Here is a 23753-nt window from a genome sequence, read left to right on the forward strand (position 1 = left end):
GGCGCCGGGGACCCTTCTGCGACTGGTTAACCTGGCCTCTGTGCTTGCCTTCTCTCCCTCCCGTCCCCACCTGGCCCGCAGCTCCGTGCCCGGCCCCAGCCGAGGAGACAGGTATATGCTGGTCACTTTCGAAGAGCCGCCCTATGCTATCAAGGTAACAGCCCTCGCCCTCCCCTCCCTCCCCTGCTCCTTCCTAGCTCGCCCTCCCCGCCCCCTCCATTATGCTCCCCTCCCCCACCGCCGCTCCCGCCTCCAGGTCCCTTCCCCTGCGGCCTCCCACCCCTCCCCAGCCCCGGGAGCGCCGGCGTGGTGGCGGTTTCTGGCCCGCCGCGTCCCCTCCGGGTCCGGCTCGGCCTGGCGGCGGAGGCGCTACGATCAACATGGCCGACATTTCCCCTCCGCGGCGTGAGCGGCAGCAATGAACTGTGGGGGATATTTATTCAAGTTAGCCCGAGTGACAGCCGGCCCAGCCTTGCCTAGCCCGGGTTTGCATTAAAAGGGAGTCAGCCAAAGCTGGCAAGGGAAGCCAGGAGGGGGCTTCGAGACTTGGTCATCACCGAGTGGAACTAGGAAGGCCACCGATTGGTGGGACAGCTGTGGTCAACTTAAGAAGTCCTGCTGCCATCTGCCTTCCACTAGTACCTTCGCAACGCCCACCCCTTACACAAATTTGGAGGATGTTATGTTAGCACATTTCCCAGGGAAGTTATTAAAGTATTAAGATTGTTGTTACTTACCAAAGGGTGTCGGGCAAGCAGGTTCGTTCTTGACCACCTTTGGAAGAGTTTCCTTTCCCACCAGAGACAACAGTTACCCAAGCCATATCAACCAAAAGTGAAGTTAACAAACCCGAAGTGGCATACCTGCTTGGTGGACATCACATTATAATCGGTGTCCATGTGTGTTCGTGGCTTCAAATGATAAAAAAAAAATTCTCACATCTTTCTTTTCAGGCTGGATGGAAGGAAAATCATGCAACGTTTATGAATGAACTGAAAAACCTTCAGGCAGAAGGACTTACGACTCTTGGCCAATCCCTAAGGACAGCTTTTGATTTGTTAAATTTAAATAGATTAGTAACTGGCATAGACAACTATGGGCAGGTAGGTTGAATACTAAGATAGAAAAGAGTTGTTTTTATTTATGTGTATAAAAACACAATCCAGTCAAAAAATGCAACGTGGAATGGAAGTATAAAACATAACAAGGTTGAAATACAGTGTGCACACAGTTCTAAACACCTAAGGTGTATGATTTTTATCCCTCATTTCCCCTTTAAATGTATTTGCATTCAGAATTTGGATTTAAATTCTTCGCTAGAAAGTTGACCTGAATTTGGTTTCAGTCCCTCAAAAGTTCATAAAAGACATAAAAGGGAAGATATACACCAGTCTGAAGCTCCGTTACCTGTAGGCACATAGGCAACTCTTGCAATGGATCACAGCTGTTGGTTGATGTAGCAGTTGCTTCTATATTAGTAAAGATATTAGAGGAAATGACTGTTAGATTAGGATTTATCCTAATCCACATTGTATATTCGGAAAGTAAGATTTGTCAGGAGTGCAGTAATTGGTTGACTATATTCAGATGTCTCTTGAAGCATATACTATTAGAAGTTACTGCAGTAGCAAGTCTGAAATTAATGGCAGATTCAGAATTCTTAAAGTTTAAAAATTTCCAAACCCTTGGGAAAATGCTTTCTGTGAAACATGAAAGTTTGCCTGTTCCTGAAGCTCCCCCAAAGTCCCTCTCATCTGTGAGGATGAGGCAAGAGCTTTAAATCACAGCAATCACTAATTTCACTAAGGAAATGTGAGGTGATCCATTATAAATAATGCTATCCTAGAAATACAAGATACCAAAGAATATGTAGTGCTACACACAAGGAGTAATATCACACCCAAGGAATTCCGTATGCAAAGCACTATTACCATAATGCTACATTTAGGAATATATATTGTATACTTTTCCAAGTTTCATAATGCACAGTTCTCATGAATTTTGAACATTTCAAGGCATTTCTTCCTGTGACTTCACAAGCTATATGCCTCATTTGGGGGATAACTCTGAAACATTTAACCATCTTTAGAAATGGTTGAATTTAGTGCTCAAGCATTTAAAGTATGCATTACAAACCAGACTTTCCTGAAAAGCATTTTCATCCTTTAATTAGTAAATATTTAACACATTAAGTTTTTTTTTTTTTTTTTTTTGCTACTGCTTTGCCACTTGGTCTGTTTCTGTAAAAGTATCTTACTCCTTTGTTGTATGTAGTACTGTTTTCTATTATCGTTTAAGATTTTAATCAAACTTTGCCGAGTTAAAGACACATTTGAAACTTCCTATTAAGTTCCTTTATTTGTTGTCAGGTTATGTGTTGTAGAGCTATCAATTTCTGATTTGTCTGTGTTACATTTCATAAGAGGGAAGGACATTTGGATACATCCACCTTCAACTACACAGTTAAACAGCAAAAAGTCCTTTAGGAGAGTTCCAGGGCACTTGTGTACTTACTCTCTAGGAAGTTTAAAGTTGAAGGCAGGGCTTTTGTGTTTTGAGATGTTCTTACTGACTAGGGTTTATTAACTTGCAACAAGGAAGGATAATGCCTTTCAGTCATTTGAGTGAATCAGCTAGGATTCAGGAAGCAATGTTAATGGTTTTTACTTATATCCTGAATTTGCACATAATGAAACTAGCTTTAAAATAATTAAGACACTACAATTTCTCAATAAATGGAACATTTTTGAGTAAATTTTACTTGGAAGAAGACATGCTTCTGGATTTTTCATCATAAAACCATTTTTCTATATTTAAATATTCTATAATTCTATTTATACAAAAGTTACCAGAATTTTGGATGATTGAAAATACTTAATACTAAATAATCATTTGGATATTTGGAAAAGAATTTGTAGGATCTGTAACCTTAATATTTTTGTACTTAAGTATTTCATGCTGAATAATAGGAATACTGGATATAGTCTCAGTTGAAGGAAATGAGAAAAGGTGGTTAGCTGGAAGACATGTTAGTCTTATAGAGCATCTATACATCTTAATATAGTTTTATTTTCTTAAAAATTTATTTCTTGTGTATATATATATATATATATATAATTACTTTCCTAAATAAGGGTTAAATGTACACGTATTTATTGGTATATTTACATTAATAACCTTTTCCTGTATACATATAGACACATAGGTGATTTTATATAATCAATTGCAAGAACATTGCGTTTATTAACTTGGCATTCTTAATTAGGTAGGATACTTAGAATTGTAAGGTTAAAATAGCTGAGCAGAAAAAATTTTTAAATGATTTTCTCAAGCACCTTTAGCTATTCCACTAACAAATTGTCTGCCTATGTAGAAGATCCTTTTAAATATTTGGTAACCAGTACCATTTGCTGATATTTTTACAGTTGTAGATGAGTGTGAACCATGAGTGTGAACCTTCAGTCACCCCTTCTCTTTAAAAGCAGCATCTTATTAAATTGCTTATTGCAGATAAACTTGCAAGTTTTTGTCCACATGTTAATAGTTTCAAATTATGTTGATCCTTTGAGAATCTGAAAATGAGCTCAAGTAGATAAGATTAAGAATGTAAGACACATAGGACAGTTTTATTATATAAATTGACATGTTTTTGTATTCTTTGTTTTTTTGTTCTTTTTCTCAATGTTTGTAGCATTTTTTAAAAAAAAAGATTTACTATGTATAAAGTGTTCTGTCTGCGTGAATGCCTTCCTGCAGGCCAAGAGGGCACCAGATCTCATTACAGAAGGTTGTGAGCCACATGTGGTTGCTGGAAATTGAACTCAGGATTTCAGCAAAAGCAGCCAGTGCTCTTAACCCCTGAGCCATCTCTCCAGCCATTTTTTTTTTTTTTAAGTTAGGTTTAGCTGCTGAATCTGACTCTGGCCTGCACATCATGATTGTTTCCATTGGTCTGACTATTTCATTCTTCAATATAGTAGCACTGATTGGATTGTTTAGAATGGTGCCTGACCTACTGTGCATTTTAAAAAAAAAATATTTATTGCTTTGAGGATTTTAAATGAAAGTATTTACCCCCATTTGACAGTGATGGCTTTGGTGTGAGATGAGTTGGATGTTCTGTTTTTTGAGCTGACCTCACTATAGCCATTACTCGCCTGGAACTCAACTGTATAGACTGGCCAGCCTTGCACTTCTGAGTGTTGGGATTACAAGCCTCCACCACCATGCTTGACCAGGCTTTTCTTCTAATGTTATTTAGTGAAATTAGTAAAAAGTTGGCTCCTATTTGAGTTTTTGATTTTTCTTTCCCCTTAGATTATCAACAAGTTCTTCGGTATTTATTAAGCTATTAATAACCTTTTCAAGTGAAAGGAGATTATTACTTGCCTGTATACTGCCTGTACTACAGTGCTGAAATGTGACCTGAAACAATAGTGAATAGTTAGTCTTTGTGTGGTGTTGGATATGAAACCCAGATCCTTGTGCCTGCTAGACAAAGGTCCTACTACAGAGGTACACCCTTTGTCGATCGCACTGTTGTGAAAATTGTAAGTCCCTTATTAAAATAAGTTTTATTTAAAAAGATTTAATTAATGACATTTGTGTGTGGGGGAGGTGTAGCATGCCATAGTACATGTGTGAAATTAGAGGGTAACGTGAGAGTGGTTTTATCCTCCCACCATTCTGGTCCTGTGCTCAAATTCAGGTACTTAGGTTTGGTGGCACGTGCCTTTCTTTGCTGAGTCATCTTCCCATCCATAAGTCCCTTAATTAAAAAAAAAAAAATTAAGATGTAGAAAACAAAATTTCCCATCGTCATTTTTAAGTGTGCAGTTCTATCATTTTTAAGTGTGCAGTTCTATGGTATTAGGTATATTCACATTTTTATAAAAGCAGTACCTAGAAAAATAAAACTATTAATAACTCCCAATTTCCTACATTCCTTGAGGATGCTTTTTCTACTTCCTGCCTTTTTTTTTTAATTGTTAGACTACTGTGCATTCCTTATCACATAACATAGATGAACCCTCCATCTGTGGGCTTGCTAATCCATGGACTCTGCCAACCACAGATCAGAACTATCTGAACAAATCCTGCATCTGTACTGAACTTGTTTCTATGTCACTGTCCACTGAATACAACTCTTTACATAGCATTAAGATTGCATTAGGTAGGACTGGAGAGATGACTCAGAGGTTTAAGAGCTGGCTGCTCTTCCAGAGGTCCTGAGTTCAATTCCCAGCAACTACATGGTCGCTCACAGTCATCTATAATGAGATCTGGTGCCTCTTCTGGCATGCAGGCAGAACACTGTATACATAATAAATAAATTTTAAAAAAAAATTGCATTAGGTATTTTAAATAACCTAGAGATGATGTAAAAAAGTACATAAGAGGTTATGTGTAGGTTATAGAGAAACACTCTTATTTTATATAGAATGCTTGAGAATCTGGATTTTGGAATCTTTTAGGGACAACCAGGAACCAATTTTTTGTGGATACTGAAGGGATGAGTGTGGGTTTTTTTGGTTTTTTGTTTTTGGTTTTTTCAAGACAGGGTTTCTCTTTGTAACAGCTCTGGTCTTCCTGGAATTCTCTTTGTAGACTCACAGAGATCCACCTGCCTCTGCCCTGCCCTGAGTGCTGGGATTAAAGCCATGTGCCACCACCACCTGGTTAAATTTTATTTAGTTATGTGAAGGCTTTCGCCTGTACATATATATATATATCTGTGCGCCACATGCATGCCTGGTACCTGAAGAAGTGGTGAGCCTCCATGTAGCGGCTGGGAATCAAACTAGGGTACTTGGCAAGAACAAGTTCTCTTAACCACTGAGCCAATTCTCCAGCCCATGTTTGTTATTTTATGACTAAGGATTATTTGCCTAATCCTTAAGGTTCATCCACCTTGTAGTGTGTAGAATTTTGTCAGAATTTTCTTGACTATCAGGAATAATACTGTAATTAATATATGTAGGTAAGCATCTCTTTAAGACTGCTTTCATTTCTTGAGGATGTAAATGTTGAAATAGAATAGTAAATTCTTATTTTTTTTTTTTTTGAGGAGTTCTCCATATTCTTTTCCATAGTAATTGTACCATTTTACATTCCAGCAATAGTACACAAAAGATGCTTCCTATATCCTGCTGAACCATGCAGACTCCACAAGTTTTCCTTAGCCATCTTAATGGGTTTTAGAAGATAACCATTATTATTTTGATTTGCATTTTTTGAATTATTGTTTATATTTAGCATCTTTTTATGCATTGGTAAGCCATTTATATACAGTCTTTGGAGATGTGTATTTAAAGTCTTGTGTTAAACATGGACTTAAGACACATACATACTGGAGTTGTGTTATTTAAAGTGTTGGGAGTTGAACACACCTAGGCAAGTACTCTGTGACTGAGCTACTTCCCAGCCCTTTGGGGTTCTTTATATGTTTCAGTTATAAACCCTTTATCATACAATTCACACTTCTGTCATTCTGTAGGTTATATATTTATACTGTTGATTATGTTCTTTTGGTGCTCAGAATTTGTTTTTATGTAGTTGAGTCTATTTTTTCCTGTACTTTTTCATGTCTAAAAAGGTTTACTTGGGCCAGCGGGGTGTGGCGCACGCCTTTAATCCCAGCACTCGGAGGCAGAGCCAGGCGGATCTCTGAGTTCAAGGCCAGCCTGGTCTACCAAAGTGAGTTCCAGGAAAAGGCGCAAAGCTACACACAGAGAAACCCTGTCTTGAAAAACCAAAAAAAAAAAAAAAAAAAAAAAAAAAAGTAAATAATTTGTAGTGAGGGAGGACTTCCTCCCCATAAAAGTATTGTTTTAGAGAAGAGCAGTAGCTGGCAATGGAATGCCCAGTCTTGACTTTGTCATTGAATCACTGTATAATACTGAGCCAATGTCATTGTCACCCTGTGTCTCTGCTGCTTATTCTGAATAAGCAACTATGTACCCATACTGTTAGAGAATGAATGAGAGGCTTAAATCTGATTTATATTTAAAGTGTCTGTAGGGCTTAGTTAGGGACAAACAAACTTTAAAGACATACAGGAAAATGGGCTTGGTGGCACAAGCCAAACTTAGTCCCAACAGAGGCAAGAAGGCCAGCCTGGTCTTCACAGTGAGACACTGTCTTAAAACAAAAAAAATAAAGATGGACAGTGGTTTACGTCTAGTTTAGTATTTTCTCCCCTTATTTGAAATTACAGTTATAAAAATCTAGTGAGTTTTAATGTTGAGTTCTGTTATTACATGCTTTGAAATCTGTTAGCATGTTGAGATTTTTTTCCCCTTGGATTTTGTAGTTCATCCTGGAGAAGCAGGTGTGAGAACATTATCTGCTGAAGTTGTCTTAATGGTGGTTGATTAGTATGAGCTTGTGTCTTTAGAGAGAGATACATTCAGTGGAAGCAGGAGTCAAGTATTGGGAAGACATTTTTGTTTTGCTTTTCAAGAGAAGGTTTCTCTGTGGAACAGTCCTGGCTGTCCTGGAACTCACTCTATAGACAAGGCTGACCTCGAACTCACAGCACCTGCCTCTACCTTCTGGGTGCTGGAATTAAAGGCTTGTGTCACCACCACCCAGCTTGGGAAGACATTTTTAAATCAGTGTGCTGAATAAAAGCTGTATATGAGTTTAGCTGACGGTCAGAGATGTGACAGAAGTCATATTGTCCTTGGTTTTTTTTTTTGTTTTCTACAGGTTTGATTTTTAAGGAGCTTTCAGGAGCATATATTTTCTTCCAAAAAAAAAAAAAAACCAACTTGCTATAGTATCTTTTTATACTGTAAATCTGTTTTCCAAACTTTTAAAAATTACTTTTGGCATTTCAGAAGGAAATGAAGAAATTGACATTGTTTGTTTGGTGTTTTGAGACAAGGTTTCATTGTGTAGCCCTGGCTGTCTTGGAACTCATTTTGTACACCAGGCTGGCCTCAAACTCTCAGAGATCCACTTGCTTCTGCTTCCTGAGTGCTGGGATTAGAAACTTGTGCCACCACACCTGACTTTAGGTATTTTTTTTAAATGACAAAAAGCTCATTTTTCTTCCATTTTACAAAATTGATTTCCTTATATAAACTTTATTTTCGTTAGCTTAAATTACAAGCATGTTACATTGATTATAAACATGATACAGAAGAGTTTTTGGGTTTGTTTTGCTTTACTTTGTAAATTCTATTTATTATGTACTGGGGGACAAAGCAGACCTTTGGAAGTTAGGAGGAAAACTTGCAGGAGTTTTTGCCCCCCTTCCCCCCTTTGGAGTCAAAGTCTCAAGTATCCCACTGGCCTTGAATTCACTATGTAACTGAGAATGATTTGAACTTACAAAAATATTTACTTACTTATTTTGTGCATATTTGCTATTGCCTGTATGTGTGTATATATATATATGCATTCATGCCTGGTATACTGGCTTTGGATCCCCTAGAACTGTGGACAGTTGTAAACTGCTGTTGTGCTGAGACCCAAACCTGGGGCCCTCTGCAAAGAGCAGAAGGTGTTCTTAACTACTGATTCTTCTTGTTAGCCCTGTTCTTGAACTCTTGATCCTGCCTGCCTGTACTTCTGAGTTCTGTGTTCTACATGTGGGTTTATGTGGTACCAAGAGTTGAATGCAAGGTTTCAATGTGTGCTAGGAAAGCACTTTACTGAGCTACAGCCTCAGCCCTGCTTTAGTTTTTTTTTTATTATTTATCTTTTCTACTCCAACATTTTTATTGGGCTAGAACTTCAAAACACAAATCCTGAACTTGAAGGTTAGTGAATTTTTATATATACTCTTGAGCAGAGTTTCATCTGGCAACTTTTTGGTTTTTTTTTTTTTGTGTGTGTGTTTAGTGTATCTTCTTAAATTTATAGAATAAAGGCTCAGAAAAGTTGAAATGCTTACTTTAACCTTTCTTGTAACATTTTATCCAAATATTGTTTGTTACCTTATTAGCTTCAGTTCAGTTTTTCCTCTCTGGTTTGGAAAAAAGGATACAGTATAAGGGGTGATTGATAGGATTTTATGACATTTTAAGGACAAGGTTATAATAATATAAATTTTGCAATTTAGTTTGTTTTGATGTGTGTATGTATCTTTATCTGCTGAGCCATGTTTTCTAGGCCAAGGTTGTAATATATGTATGTAGTTAATAGAATTTTTGTTTCCACATTTTAACACTTTATTTTCTGATTTAGGTAGTTAACATATAGCTAATAATTTGTCAGTTAATTAGTTGATCTTTCCATTTGAGCCAGCCAGTAATAGGGCTACAATAATAACTTCCCTGGACATCTTTGTAGTTGGTTAACTGTCATGCTTTCTTTTGGTCTAAGATGGTTTTGAAAATATTTAAGCCTCATGTCTTGAGTCAGGAAAATGTGACTGGCTTGCTTATGGATTTTCTACCACACTGGTGAGTTCCTGGCAGGTCTTATAGCCTTTCATCCTGCTTTTCCACTAGGAAAATTAAATAGAAGAGCTCACCATAGATGACTATGGTGAAGGTTGAGTAATGTGCAACCCACTTTATTACTGAAATGTAATTTTTTTTGTAAATTTCCTTCTAGATTTTAAAAACTGGAATAATGGGAGCCTAACTTTGGTTTAATCCTGCTTCTCCCCCTCCAGAACATTGTGGTGATAGAGAAAACCAAAAGCCCAAGCAAACAACAACAAATCTATGTGCTGGTCTGTCCCACTTAATAGCTTATGTTTTGACAAGTCCTTTAATCCTTAACTTTCTCATTCACAAAGTGTTTCTAGTACCAGTCTTGAAAGTTCTGTAAGGATTAGAAATACTGATTGTTAATCAGTCTGCCCCCCCCCAAAAAAAAAAAATCAGCCTGGCAAAAAATAACTACCTGGCAAGTGGTAGAAACTCGGTTAATGAGGATCATCATCCTCATTCATTATTAAGGAAAACACTTACCAGGATGAAAGCTTTGTTCTGAAACTGACCAGACCCAAAATCTCTGTGGTATACTGTGTGCTCCCACCCCACAAGCTATCCATTACTTCTGGCTGAAGTTGTAACTTTCGCTGTAGGGAACATGTTTCTTGGTTTTAATTTTGAGTCTCAATATGTTGTTCTAAAAATATATATATATTTTAAAACTTTACTTAAGTCTTTCCTAAAATCTTCATTTATCTTTTCAAAAGCAGTTTCATACCAATAGACACATGCAAACACATTTGTGAATTTTAGAATAAGAAACATCTTCAGACTTTGAGGAATCTCAGGTCAGTCTATTTCCAGGACTATATATTTTAGAATTCATATTGGTGATGGTTAGAATGGGCAAGGTTAGAAGATAACATTGTCTAAGGAGTCCAAGTGTAAAATGTTCCTTTTTGTAGATTTGTGTGACAAAAGCTATTAATAGGATAAGCCTATGAATTACTTTTTTTAATATGAAAGGTATTTTTGACATGCTATTTAAAATTTGATTACTTATGAGATACAGTTGTATTTTGAAAGACCTCTTAATTGTCAGCTTAGTGACTTTTCATAATGAAAATGTATTCTAATCCTTATATACTTGTCTTTTCTGAAATGTGTACCTTAAAAGACTATGGAGTCTTTTCCATCAGTTTGATTTGCCCAAATACATTATGGGGCTTGTGGTAAAGGTCCTGACAAGGATTTAGAAGGATTATATTTTCTACAACACTTTATTACTAGTTTTAAGTATGTGAGCAAAGGTAATTGTAATATTACCTGTTAGGTGTTACCATTTATGGTTAATGAATGACAGAACTGATATTGGTTTGTTAAAATGCTTTTTTCATCTTAAAGCTTTTGAGTCTTGTTAGATATTAGAAAACATATAACAAGATTAAAAACTTCAAATACAATTATTTCAAAGTTAAAAACAATTATTTTAAATAAGAAAGTTAACTTGATTGCGTACTCAAAGTGCTGAGGAAAGTTAGGCCGTAAGACAGTGGGCAATTACCAAGGCTATGTTCATGAGATGGCAAGGTTTAGTGCTTTTAGATTGCCAAGATTTAGCAAAACAGTAATTTTCATGGTCTTTGGTAATGCCTAAATTGTAATAGTTCATGGTCATTTATGTACTTTTACAATTGTAAAAGTTTGAATTTTTGACCAGTAAGTTAGAAAAAGAAGGTATCAATATGCAGAAAAATGGCACTAAATGAAATAGTAAAAGGTCTTTATTTAAAATACTTCTACTTATTCTAACTTTTATTGTTAATCCAGAATGGATAATGATAATGTCTGATCTCAAACAAGGTTATATAGAATGCAGATCCTAATGTAAAAAGGTATTATATTGTGTTCATAGAGTTTCTGGTTTAATGAAATGTTTTTGGTAAGTTTTTTAAATTTGTTACAGTCTGTATTTTCATCCATATGTGACATCTGCTTTTTATGACCATATTAACATGCTAAAGCCATTGTCTGTGTGTGCAGCTCAGAAGGCTTATGGACATTTTGGGAGTACTGTGGAGGTAGAGCTTCATACTACTTGCCTGGCATATATAAACTCCTGAATTTGATCTCTAGCACTACAGAACAGATAATAAAGCCATTTTTGAAAGATAGGTCTGGATAGAAAACTAAGTTAAAATCCATTAAAAAAAAACTCTTTAAAAAGTCTTGAAACTAACGTTGTCTTACCCAGTTAGGATTTACTTTCATCATAGCATATGGGACATAATACCCTAGTTTTGAAATTTTTTTCCCTTCAAAAATGTAAAGCTTTGTCACTAAATTTTGTGATCTGTTAACATATATCAACTAGGTTTTCACTATAGGGAAAGCCTTTGCAGAATTTCATGATTTTGTTTTAAAATTTTTAATTTAAAGAAGTAAAAGTGTGTGTGTGTGTGTGTGTGTGTGTGTGTGTGTGTGTGTGTACACACACACACACACACACACATATATTTGAGACAGGGTTTCTCCGTATAGTTTTGGTGCCTGTCCTGGATTTCGCTCTGTAGACCAGGCTGGCCTCAAACTCACTCCCGAATGCTGGGATTAAAGGCGTGCACCACCACTGCCTGGCAAAATCTTTTTTTATTTACATTTTATATATGAGTGCTCTGCATATATACTTGCATGCCAGAAGAGGAGTCAGATCCTATTATAGATGGTTGTGAGCCACCATGTGGGTGCTGAGAATTGAACCTCAGGACCCCTGGAAGAGCAGTCAGAGCTCTTGACCACTGACCCATCTCTCCAGCCCGTTATATTATGTGCATTGGTGTTTGGGGTGGGTATGTGTCTGTCTATGCATCACAGATATACCTGGTACCCTTGGTGGCCAGAAGAATGTGTTGGGTTTCCTGAATGAGTTAATGAATGATCAGTAGTTGACAATATAATACTGGGCATTAAACCAAGGTCCTCTGGAAGACCAGCCAGTACTCTTAACTGCTAAGCCTTCTCTCCAGTACTCCTATACTTTTGTTTTTAAAGACAGCATTGTAAGTTCATTCTTTTGAGAGCCTGTTTGTGATGTACAGAGAGAAGTAACTAGAGTCATCCTACTTAATCAGACATTTATGGTCTGCTTGGTGTAGAGCATTTAAAAATCAGTTTGACTTTTGAGTTCAAGAAATGATTTAGGGGGCTAGAGAGATGGCTCAATGATTAAGAACACTATCTGCTTTCAGAGGACGTGGGACAATTCCCAGCACTTACATGGCAACTCACAGCCATCTATCTGTAACTTGAATCCCAGTAGATCTGTCACCCTCAGATAGCAGACACACATTTGGTATAGATATGTACATGCAGGCAAAACACTCATACATATAAAGTAAAATAAATAAATAAAGTGATTTAGCCAGATTTGTGCCAAGGTAGTGTCTGTAGATTCTGTGGGAGTCAGCAACCTAAGGAGATTATTACACTTGAGGATAGGATAGACAGATCTGAGTGAGTTGTTGAGGCAAATTGAGTTTTAAAAACTTTGTGTGTGTGTATTTATTTTTTTGAGACAGGGTTTCAAACTTAGACTTATCATTTGTACCTCACATTAGGATATGCATTCAATATAACCTTGTTTGAGATCAGACATTATCCATTCTGGATTAATAATAAAAGTTAGAAAAGTAGAAGTATTTTAAATAAAGACCTTTTACTATTTCATTTAGTGCCATTTTTCTGCATATTGATACCTTTTCTAACTTGTTCTGTCTTTAAAATGTATTTACATTTTTGCATTTATTTTACTTCCTTGTCATCTTTCAAACATTTTGCTGCATTAATTTTCCCACATTAATATTGCCTAATCCCTGTAATATATAGGTTTTTTTTTTTTTTTTTTTTTTTTTTTGGTTTTTCAAGACAGGGTTTCTCTGTGTAGCTTTGCGCCTTTTTCCTGGAACTCACTTGGTAGTCCAGGCTGGCCTTGAACTCACAGAGATTCGCCTGGCTCTGCCTCCCAAGTGCTGGGACTAAAGGCGTGCGCCACCACGCCCGGCTTATATAGGTTTTTTATTCATATTATTAATGTTCTTCAGTAAAATTATTCTTGCATCTTCATTTCTCTTTCTATGGTAGTATAAATTCTGTTTGCCTGCTGCTACTATTTAGGAGTTACCAGAATGAACTTGCTAATCTTTTTCAAACTTTAGAATCAAGTTTAAATGTAAAACCCAAATTCTGTTTTAATTATTAAATTAGACTTATCATTTGTTCCTTAAATATTGTCTTTTCAGAAAGTCAAGCATTAGTAGTTTTTTAGTTTTTATGGTGAAGTTTTTATCTCTTTATTATTTGATTTAAATGAAATTCCAGAATAGAGTTACCTAGTCATTCTGTTAAAATAAATTTGTTAAGTCTCCCTAACTTTATTTTCTCCAGTACTACAGATTGAGTTTATACTTTTGCTCAAGTCTTTTTATTCTATATTTTTAATGCTGTTAAATTTACCACATAAGAAATTATAGGGCTGAAAAAAGGGGTCATATTGGCATACAGTTCTATATATAGTAGAATTAACTTGAAAATAAAATGTTTCTTTAGTGTATAATTTTAACATTTTTTTTTATAGAGACCTCGATTATGTACAGATGCACTAGGTTTTTGCATACTACCTTTTTCTGTTTGTTTTTGAAGCAGGGTCATAATAAGTGTAGCTTCGTTGGCATTGAAATGGCCATGTAGCTCAGAATGGCCTTTTAATTCCCTGTCTCCCTGCCTCTCCAACTAAGTGCTGGAATTATAGCTGTTAATCCCTATGCCAAGCATACACTTGGAGATTTTTAATGTTTTATTTTGGAATTTTAAGCATATTTTAACTTCCATGAATATTTGGGATTTGGTAGTAAATGTACAGTTGTAGTCTTTTTTTTAAAAAAATCTAATCATTATTTTAAAAGTGATAAAATTTTAAGATGTATTAAAAATAGAAATAAGCAACTTTAGCTAATGAGTTTCTAATGAATCCTTTGTGTATAGTCAGGCATACTATTTTAACAGCATAGTTCAAGATGAGGGTTTTAGAGGCTGGAGAGAAGGCTCAGTGATTAAGAGCACTGCTGGCCATTACAGAGAACACAGATTTGGTTCCTAGCATCCACATGGAATGTCACAACCACCTGTAACTCTAATTTCAGGGGAGCCAGTCCTTTCTTGTGACTTCCTCAGGTACCAGACACATGTGCACATATATACATGTAGGCATAACACTCATATACATAACAAATCTTAAGAAAAAAATGACTACTTTAGAATTTGATTAAAAAAAAAAAAAAAACTGTGCTGCATCATTTGAGGTCTTAATAAATGTACTGTTTCCAGATTCTAAAACATAAAACCTAAAATTCCAGTTTTGGAATATGACTCTGGAGGTAAGCCTATTAATTTTATTGAAGTCTTTATTGACTGCAATAATTATATTTTGTTTGGAATCTCTAACTCACCAATTGTATATCCATTTATATAACTTAATGAACAGCCTACCCTTAGGAAGGAGTAGCAGTATTTCATGTTTAGGAACCTTGCTGATGTGCTCTAAAGATATAACGGTTCTACTTTTCAACATTCCTTTGCTTACAGCTGTTTATTTGAAATGGAAGTTTTAGATTGAAGAAAATCATGAGCTAGTTTTGGAAATTAAAAAATCTTCCTGCTCTTGGTGGTAGCTTTGGCCTAGGGATATACATTTTAATATCTCATTTGTTTATTTCTGAGCATTTCTTCCTGTCATATAGCAAAACACTGAGGTTGGATAATAGATAGGTGTTAAGTGAAGATGTTGTAGTAGGAGAGGCAGAGAGCTGACTAACTCTTGGTTCACATTTTTTCTTCAATAGAAGCCTCCACTGTAGCAAATAGTAGTAGCCAGGCTTTGCACATGTGTGGAATGTGGTGGCATAGGAAGAAAGTTTGGGTCCACTAGGCCAGTAACAGATGTAGCCACAACCATTTGGACTGAGTGCTTAGGGCTAGTTATCTTTTGCTTCAGCTTAATTATAACTGGTTTATGGGCCCAGTACAAATCTATGTTCCTCTTCCATTGCTTTTTTTTAAGGTTTTGAATAAAATGAACAAACTTCTGTCCCTGAGATTTGTTTTTGTATTTTAAAGAAATTGACTTACAATTTTAAAACTAATTTCAAAATAATTTATTTTAACATTTCACAAGCTTATCAATATTGCAAAAATACTGTTGGTTCTAAGTGGGCTCTCTGCATTAATCTTTTAACTTTTTGAAATTTTATGCTTTCATTGACATGTTTAACACCACGATCAGTTGTTTATTGAACTGTTAGTTTTTGTGAAGTGGGAGTTTTTTACTTCATATTATCTTGGTCAGTATAAAAATCAGATTTTCTTTCCCATTTCTTTGGTTTAAATTCTAATTCCCACTGTGTACTGTGGCCTAGCCTTTAGGTTGTATGTAGCCTACTGTCCTCTTTAGGCCTTATACCTAAAACTTCTTATTCGTGCATAAGCTGATAAGAGAAAGTGTCAGTTTATTACGCAAGTGCTGTGAAAAGCAGGGGAAGAACAGTGTAGAACTGTACATGAAAGTACAGCATGTCCTGCTACTGTTAGTGTTAAACTCACTAATTTTTGTAAGAGGGCTTTTTACCCTGAAGAATAAAAATAATTCATTACATTTTTCATTTTAGATTTTTTTTCTTTTTTTTCTTTTTTTGGTTTTCGAGACAGGGGTTTCTCTGTGTAGCTTTGTGCCTTTTCCTGGAACTCACTTGGTAGCCCAGGCTGGCCTCGAACTCACAGAGATCCGCCTGGCTCTGTCTCCCGAGTGCTGGGATTAAAGGCGTGCGCCACCACGCCCGGCGAGGATTTTTTTATTTTTATTTTTGGTTTTTCAAGACAGGGTTTCTCTGTAGTTTTGGTGCCTGTCCTGGATCTTACTCTGTAGACCAGGCTGGCCTTGAACTCACAGAGATCTGCGTGGCTCTGACTCACAAGTGCTGGGATTAGAGGCATGTGTCACCGACACCTGGCACCTTTAGTCATTATTTACTTCTATAATTACTTTGTGTGTGATTTTTGCTTAACTCATAGAAGAAAGGATCTTAGTTATTATAGAGGGGAATAGTTGGCACCAAGAAGATGATTATATTTTTTCTTTGATACTTATGTGATTTTTCCAAAATTGAAAGACATTAATATTTTTACCATCTATTCATGAGTATGTGTCTGTGGGTACACTCTGGAAGTTGGAGTTTTTACAAGTAATCATTCCTGTATGTTGTCATTTGTTTTATGCTGGAAGAAGGTATATTGATTTATATGCAGAAAAAACTGGTGTGAAATCACGGAACAGGCAGCTATCCTGTTTTAGTTAATTTTGCTGCTGATAGAATACATTTAAAAGAACAGTGGTGGGCCATGTAGCTCAGTGATAGATGCTTGTCTAATGTGTGCGATTCTGATATATTCCATTGTCAGCTGCAAAAGCCATGGAGAAATAGCAGTTTGATCATAGCAGCAGATACTGTTAGTTGATACAGCACAAACTATGTTGTTGTAGAATTGTATCTAGAGAATTTATGTGCTACTAGTACAACATTTATTTTCTATTCATCCATCCATCCATCCATCCATCCTTCCATTTATTTTCCTTGGTTTTTTGAGGCAGAGTTTCCCTGTGTAGCCCTTGCTGTCCTGAAACTGATCAGGCTGGCCTCGAACTCACAGAGATCTGCCTGCTTCTGCCTCCCGAGTGCTGGCACTAAAGGCATGTGCCACCACCGCCTGGCTTCATTTTATTTATTGTGTGTTTTTGGTGTGTGGAGGTTGCAAGACAACTAGTGGGGGTGGGTCATTTTTTGGCTTTCTTCTCCCACTGGGGATCTAATTCAGGTCATCAGGGTGCCTACCTGCTGAGCGCCTTTGCCAGTCCTTGTGTAACTTCTTGCTACCATGGAATAATCATGATTTAGAATTTCAAGTTCTGCTTAACATTGCTGCTTACTAATCCTACTAGTACGTCTTGTGTTACACCATTTCTTCCTGAAAATTTGATCTCTCCAAGACTTTTCGATCATGAAGTACTCTGTTACTGCCAAGATCTGTGGTAGTGGCTTTTGAGAGTGTTATGTGTAGTATAAGACTAATACAATTTTAGCTAACAGCTTTGTTACAGAAAAACCAATGTGCATCCTTTCTGAACGGTAAATCATCTGTAGATTATAATGCCTAATTTCTTGTAAATTCTGTTATTGTAGTTGCTATGCTTAGGGAATAATCAGAAAAATAAGATAACATTTGCAGTATCGACAGTTTTTCTTTTCTGAACATTTTTAAGATTTATAGTAGTTGAATCCATAGATGTAGAACCTAAGGAAAAAGGTCAACTGTATTATTTTTGGGGTGAGCTTCATCATATACAAGGGTCCTAATTCAATAGCATTTTGCTACTTAATTAAAATTTTGACCAATTCTCTGGCATCAAAACCTAATTTTCATTGTGCTTATGTAAGAATAAGAATGAAACTAAAAAGGTGGGCAGTGGTGCACACCTTTAATCCCAGCACTAGGGAGGCAGAGCCAAGCGGAACTCTGTGAGTTTGAGGCCAGCCTGGTCTACAGAGCGAGATCCAGGACAGGCACCAAATATTATTTTTAAAGATTTATGTATTTTATATGTATGAATGTTTTGCTTGCATTTAAGTGTGTGCACCATGTGCATGCCTTGTTTTCAGAGAGCCCAGAAGAAGGCATCAGATCTTCTGAAACTAGAATTACAGATTGTGAGCCACCATGCAGGTGCTGGGAACTGAACCCAGGTCCTATGCAAGAGCAGCAAGTACTTTTAACATCTGGGCTATTTCTCTTGTTTCCAACTAGATGGTATTTTTTAATCATGATAAAAACCCAGCATAAAGTTTAGTATCTTAATTATTAAAATGTTTTTTAAAAAATTGTGTTGACTCTGGGTGTGTACACACACACTTGTGCTTACACACACATGCCATGACATGCCCTATGGAGATCAGGAACAACTTTCTGGAAATCTTTCTACCATGTGGATCCTGGAAATTGAACTCAGTTTGTCAGGCTTGGCTTTTACTTGCTGAGCCATCTCCTCGGGGCTCATAATTTATTTTTAATCTACAGTAAGCAGTGTTAAGTATGTTTTCATTGTTGTGAAAATGATATATATCATTGTTATTTATTCTTTGTTGAGACACCTTGTTGTGTTGTTCAGGCTACCCCCTAATACATTGTATGGGCTCAAGCCTACTACCTCAAGGGTCCCACAGGTAGGCAACTGCTTGACTTTAAATGTGCTCCATGAAACCACTGGAAACCTCAGGTTTATTTGAAGGAACATTTACCTTAATATAAAACTTGAAAAATCTTATTTTTAGAATTTTAGAGTGGAAGGTTTGGCTCCTGACAGCCTTAGTGATAAGGAAGACTTCATGGGAGAACAGAGATTTCGACTGGGTCTTTGGAATGAGTAGGAATAGGAGAGGTTTTCAATAAGGAATATAACAAGCATTTACTTGAGAGAGACAAAACTCAGGTGGGAGTGGACATTGCCAATATCTGGCTTTGTGGGAAAACTTCCACATTTTAGAATTTAGGATTGACTTTTAGTGGGACTGTACTAGAAGCCATAGAATGTAATGGTTCCAAAATGTGTTCTCTCTAACATGAAAAGGGAGGTTAGCAATTATGTTTTCTTTCTATAAGGGTTCTGAGACATTTCAATGCTGTTGCGCATTTAGAATTAATATCTCTTTGTGTTTCTCTTGTCTCTCTCAATCTTTCTGCTGTCTCTGTCTCTCTGGGTGTGGATGTGGAGATCAGAGGCCAGTGTCATTCCCAGTTGCTTCACTGTATTTCTTTGAGACAGAGTCTCTCAGTAAATCTAGAGTTCATCTTTGTGACTAGATAGCCAGCAAGCCCAAGAGAGCTTCTTGTTTTTGTCTCCTCAGTGTTGGAATTACAGGTGTGAACACGACTGACTAGCTTGTTAATTGTGTGTACTGGGAATCTGCAAGTTATATCCAAAGGTTTTTTTCAGTCGATACAAGATTTCACTTTTGGGAACTATTTTTATTCCTTTGATATCAATTTGAGAAGTATATGTGCTACTTACAAGTTGGCATGACTTATCAAAAATACTTAATCTAGCAGATCTCCTTTATGGTGATTAGATTTATAATCATACAATTTCTGTAACTGTAAGTTCATTCAGCAGATAGTATGTTGCGTTACTCTGGTAAGAATTAAGAGTAGTAAATATGAAGGAAAGGGAATAAACTGCAGGATGGTTTGTGCATATAACCGGTGTACCTTACTTTGTAGGTGTGGGCTGTAGACCTTAGTATCTCCCAGTCTGTGGTCTTGTTAAAGCACTGACATGACTACAGTTTACCAAGATGTCCAAGTGATTCCTATAATCATTTAAACTTTTGTCATATATTGATATACATCAAATTCAATAAAACTTCACTCCATTTTTGCTGCTGATGATAGCAGAGAATTTAATCTATTTGAATTTCCCTCCTTTTTCTTTTTTGAGATGGGGGGTCTTAACATGTTGCTCAGTTTAGCCTTGAATTCTGCTTCAGTCTCTTGAGTTGTAGAGACTGTAAGCATATGCATTCATGCTCATCTGCAGCTTCAAACAAATTTGACATACTTGAAATTTCTATCTTTTGTCTTACTATTATTCATTGTATGTGTGTGGTGTGTGTACATGTGTAGAGGCCATTGATTAATGTTAGAGGTGTTCCCTATTTTGAGACAGGGTCTCATTGAACCTGGGAACTCATTGATTTCAGCTAGGTTGGCTGCTCAGTGAAGCTTCAGAGACTTGTTTGTTTTTGGTTTCTCCTGCCGTGACTGGGTTTACAAACGTGCACCATTGGGCCTGGGTTTATTCCATGGGCATGGGATTCAAATGCAGGTCCTCACGTTTGTGTGATTGTACTGACTGAAACCATCTCCCCAGCCCCTGCCTTTTTTTTCTTTTTTTTAAACAAGGTAATATGGAGGGTTGGAGAGATGGTTTAGATTATAGTAGTAAAGGCACTTTTCACCAAGTCTGATTTACCTGACACATGATGGAAGGAGAGAATGGACTCCTAAAGTTGTCCTCTGACTTAGCACATATATGCTGTGGCATGTGTCTCCTTCGCCACCAAATTAACAACAACAAAAAGCTAAGGTAATACAAGAAATTAAAGGGTTAATAGTGGATTTGCTTAGTTGGCAACTGGGAACCATTTGTATATAAAAGGCAAGGTTGTGTTTTCTTTCCCAGAATTTATTCCCTTGAACTGATCAGCATAACCTAGTGCTAGGTCAGGATTTGAATGGAAGATGGCTGAAGTAGTTTGACCTTACAAAAAACATTTGGATAGCAGCATGTCATTTTGTTCTTGACCCTCATTGTCCAAGCATTTACTTTTAAGTACTCGTTAATTTTTAACTCTTTGTCTTAGACTCCTGCTAGTTTTTCTAATTCTGAGGGTAACCCTAATATTGTAAAAATTAGTTTTTGTAGTCCTATCCATGTTCCTTGTCACTTGCTTAGACATTGTGATTACAGGCAATTTTGATAATGGTTATCTACCGTCCTACTTTCTTCTTCAAGAATAAACTTCTTTCTTAAAATATTGTCCTTTCCCCCGACCCGTAAGGAGCGAGGACAGGTGAAGCAGGACAGTGACTGCTGCTTTCTGCGCAGCCCTGGAAGTCACTTTCTTCTGAGTCAGTTCATGGTGCTAGATTTGAGTTGTGTGCCATTGCACTTAGCTTTTAGACTGCTGTTTTTTATTTTGAGATGGTCCTGCTTGTTATACAGCCTGGTCCCAAATTCATGATCCTCCTTGAACTTCCCATGTGCTGGGAACACAAGGTGTGTACCACCATTTTCCTCTAGTACTGGCTTGCAGTTTGTACCATACTCAGTCTTAGCCAAAGATCACTAGGAAGTGATCTTTGGGTTTTTAAGACAGGGTTTCTTCTATAACAGCCCTGGCTGTCCCAAGAGCTTGCTTTGTAAACCAACCTGGCCTCGAACTCTCAGCCACCTGCCTCTGCCTGCCAGGTGCTGGAATTAAAGGCAGTACCTGGCTAAGATAGCTCCTGAAAATCAAATTACCAAAATTCAACTGTTAGGGCACCATTTAAGAAATTAAATACTGGGGCTGGAGAAACGGCCGGTGGTTAAGAACATTTGCTGCTCTTCCAGATGGCTAGGTTCAGTTCCCAGCACCCACTTTGGGTGGCTCACAATTGTCCATAACTTCAGTTCCAGGCATCTGAATTGTCTTTTGTCTTCCTTTGACCTCTGTGGCACCAACCACATACATAGTACATATGCATGCATACAGGTGAAACACTCACACACTTAGTATAAAATCCTTTTTTTTTTCTTTTGAGATGGTTTCTGTGTATAGCCTTGACTGTCCTGGAACTTGCTCTGTAGACTGTAGGCTGATCTCAAACTGATCCTCCTGAGTACTGGATTAAAGGCATGCACCACCATCACCTGGCATAAAATCTTGAATTGGAAAAAAAAAAGAAATACTTTATAAGTACATAATGTACTTATATATACATAAATATAAATGTACACTGTATAAGTCAAAACACAAGAACATATAAAGAAACGAGAAATCCATCTTTATATCTAATTAGTGCTAACCACTATTAGTGGTTACATATATATTAGTATCCTAAAAAGTTGGTTTTTTCGAGACAGGGTTTTCTCTGTTTTAGCTTTGCACCTTTCCTGGAAGTCACTTGGTAGCCCAGGCTGGCCTTGAACTCAGAGATCCGCCTGGCTCTGCCTCCCGAGTGCTGGATTAAAGGCGTGCGCCACCACCACCCGGTAAAAGTTTGTTTTAAATGTGCAAACAGGTATATGTTTCTGTAAATTTTATTAGTAGGAGAGATGGGGTTTAGTGAGATGCCTTAATGGGTAAGAGAGAACAGACTAAGTTGTCCTTCAGTCTCCACACATGCCTTACGGCATTCTAATACACACTCAAAGTAAATTAAATGCAATAAAAATGTTTTAAAAATGAAAAGAGATGGTATACATTGAGGGGAATTGGGGACATTCTAAGAATTGGCTTTATAACTAAAAAAAGTTAAGTGAGAATTTAAGCCTTAATACCTGTTTGTGTTTTGACTTCAGGGAAGAAACCCTTTTTTCTTGGAGCCAGCAATAATTATTACAATCACTGATGGAGCAAGTTGACTACTACCAGTTGGTGTCCAGGATGAGGTAAGTCATGTGTGTGTCACATGGGTCATACAGATGCAAGAAAACCTCTCTGTGTATGTGCATGATAGGGATTGAAGACGTTGTAGTAGATTTTCTCTTTTAGTTACCTTGTGCAATTTATAATAACCCACCTCTTGGGACCATCTGTCCTTGTTCATAGCAGTTGTCTTTATATTTTCTTGACTAGGAATCCTTTCTTTGCTAAGTTTGTGAGCATACCTCCTGCTCCAGTGTCAGTCTATATAGTAATAAAATTATTATTTTCGGGTTAAACAAAAAACAACCTAGAAATAAAGTTTTAATAATTTTACTTATTTTAGTTGATTATTATGATAGCTTTTAATCACTGACAGAAGGTCTGAATTAATAAGCTTATAGCAGGAAAGGTTTCCATCCACAGTCAGTAGACTGAGAGTTTGGGCCCTTGGGTGAGGCAGCATTGGTAGGACAGTGTGAAGGAGTGAGCTGCTCACTTCATGTGGCCAAGTAGCAAAGAGAGGTAGAGTCTGCGATCAGGTAAACACTTTGAAATTTGAAGACTATCTACCATTGACCCAACTTCCTCCAACCAGGCTTCATCTCTCAGAGTTGCCACCATCACCCAATAGCATCCTGAACATGGGACCGAGACTTAATACATAGGCCTTTCCTAGACATTTCCTCTCCAGTCATGTCATCTGGGTGGTTTTTGTTTGACTAGAGTCCAGGCTGGAGTACACAGTGCCGAGAGTAGCTTGAAACTAGAAAAGGCAGGATTCTCCCGCATTGATGTTTCCTCTGAGTCGGGTAGTATGAATAATTGAGAGCTAATGTTATTTTGCTGTCTGTCAGTGAATTGTGTGTGCTGTGGTAGGATAAGTTCATTAGATTAAAGGAAGCAGACTTGAGAGTGTTTTTTATTATATTTGAACTGTTTGGTAAATGTGTTATTCATTTTCTTCTGGACATTCTGATGTACAGGTGATCTTTTAAAGACTCGTTACTGTTTGCATTAGCTCTTAGTTTCTGTGGTATTTATTAGAGTTTGAAATGGGAAAGGTATGGAC

General features: G+C 37.0%; 1 long non-coding RNA gene across 1 annotated transcript; it reads left to right on the forward strand.

Annotated features, from left to right (window-relative positions):
* Positions 1 to 83: 83 nt before the first annotated feature.
* Positions 84 to 22672, forward strand: LOC114693806. Its single transcript, XR_003734605.2, has 3 exons — positions 84 to 154; positions 954 to 1103; positions 22618 to 22672. It is a non-coding gene; the product is annotated as an uncharacterized LOC114693806 (long non-coding RNA).
* Positions 22673 to 23753: the final 1081 nt, after the last annotated feature.

The sequence above is a fragment of the Peromyscus leucopus genome, unplaced genomic scaffold (assembly GCF_004664715.2).
Source record: "Peromyscus leucopus breed LL Stock unplaced genomic scaffold, UCI_PerLeu_2.1 scaffold_243, whole genome shotgun sequence".
NCBI classification, from domain to species: Eukaryota; Metazoa; Chordata; class Mammalia; order Rodentia; family Cricetidae; genus Peromyscus; species Peromyscus leucopus.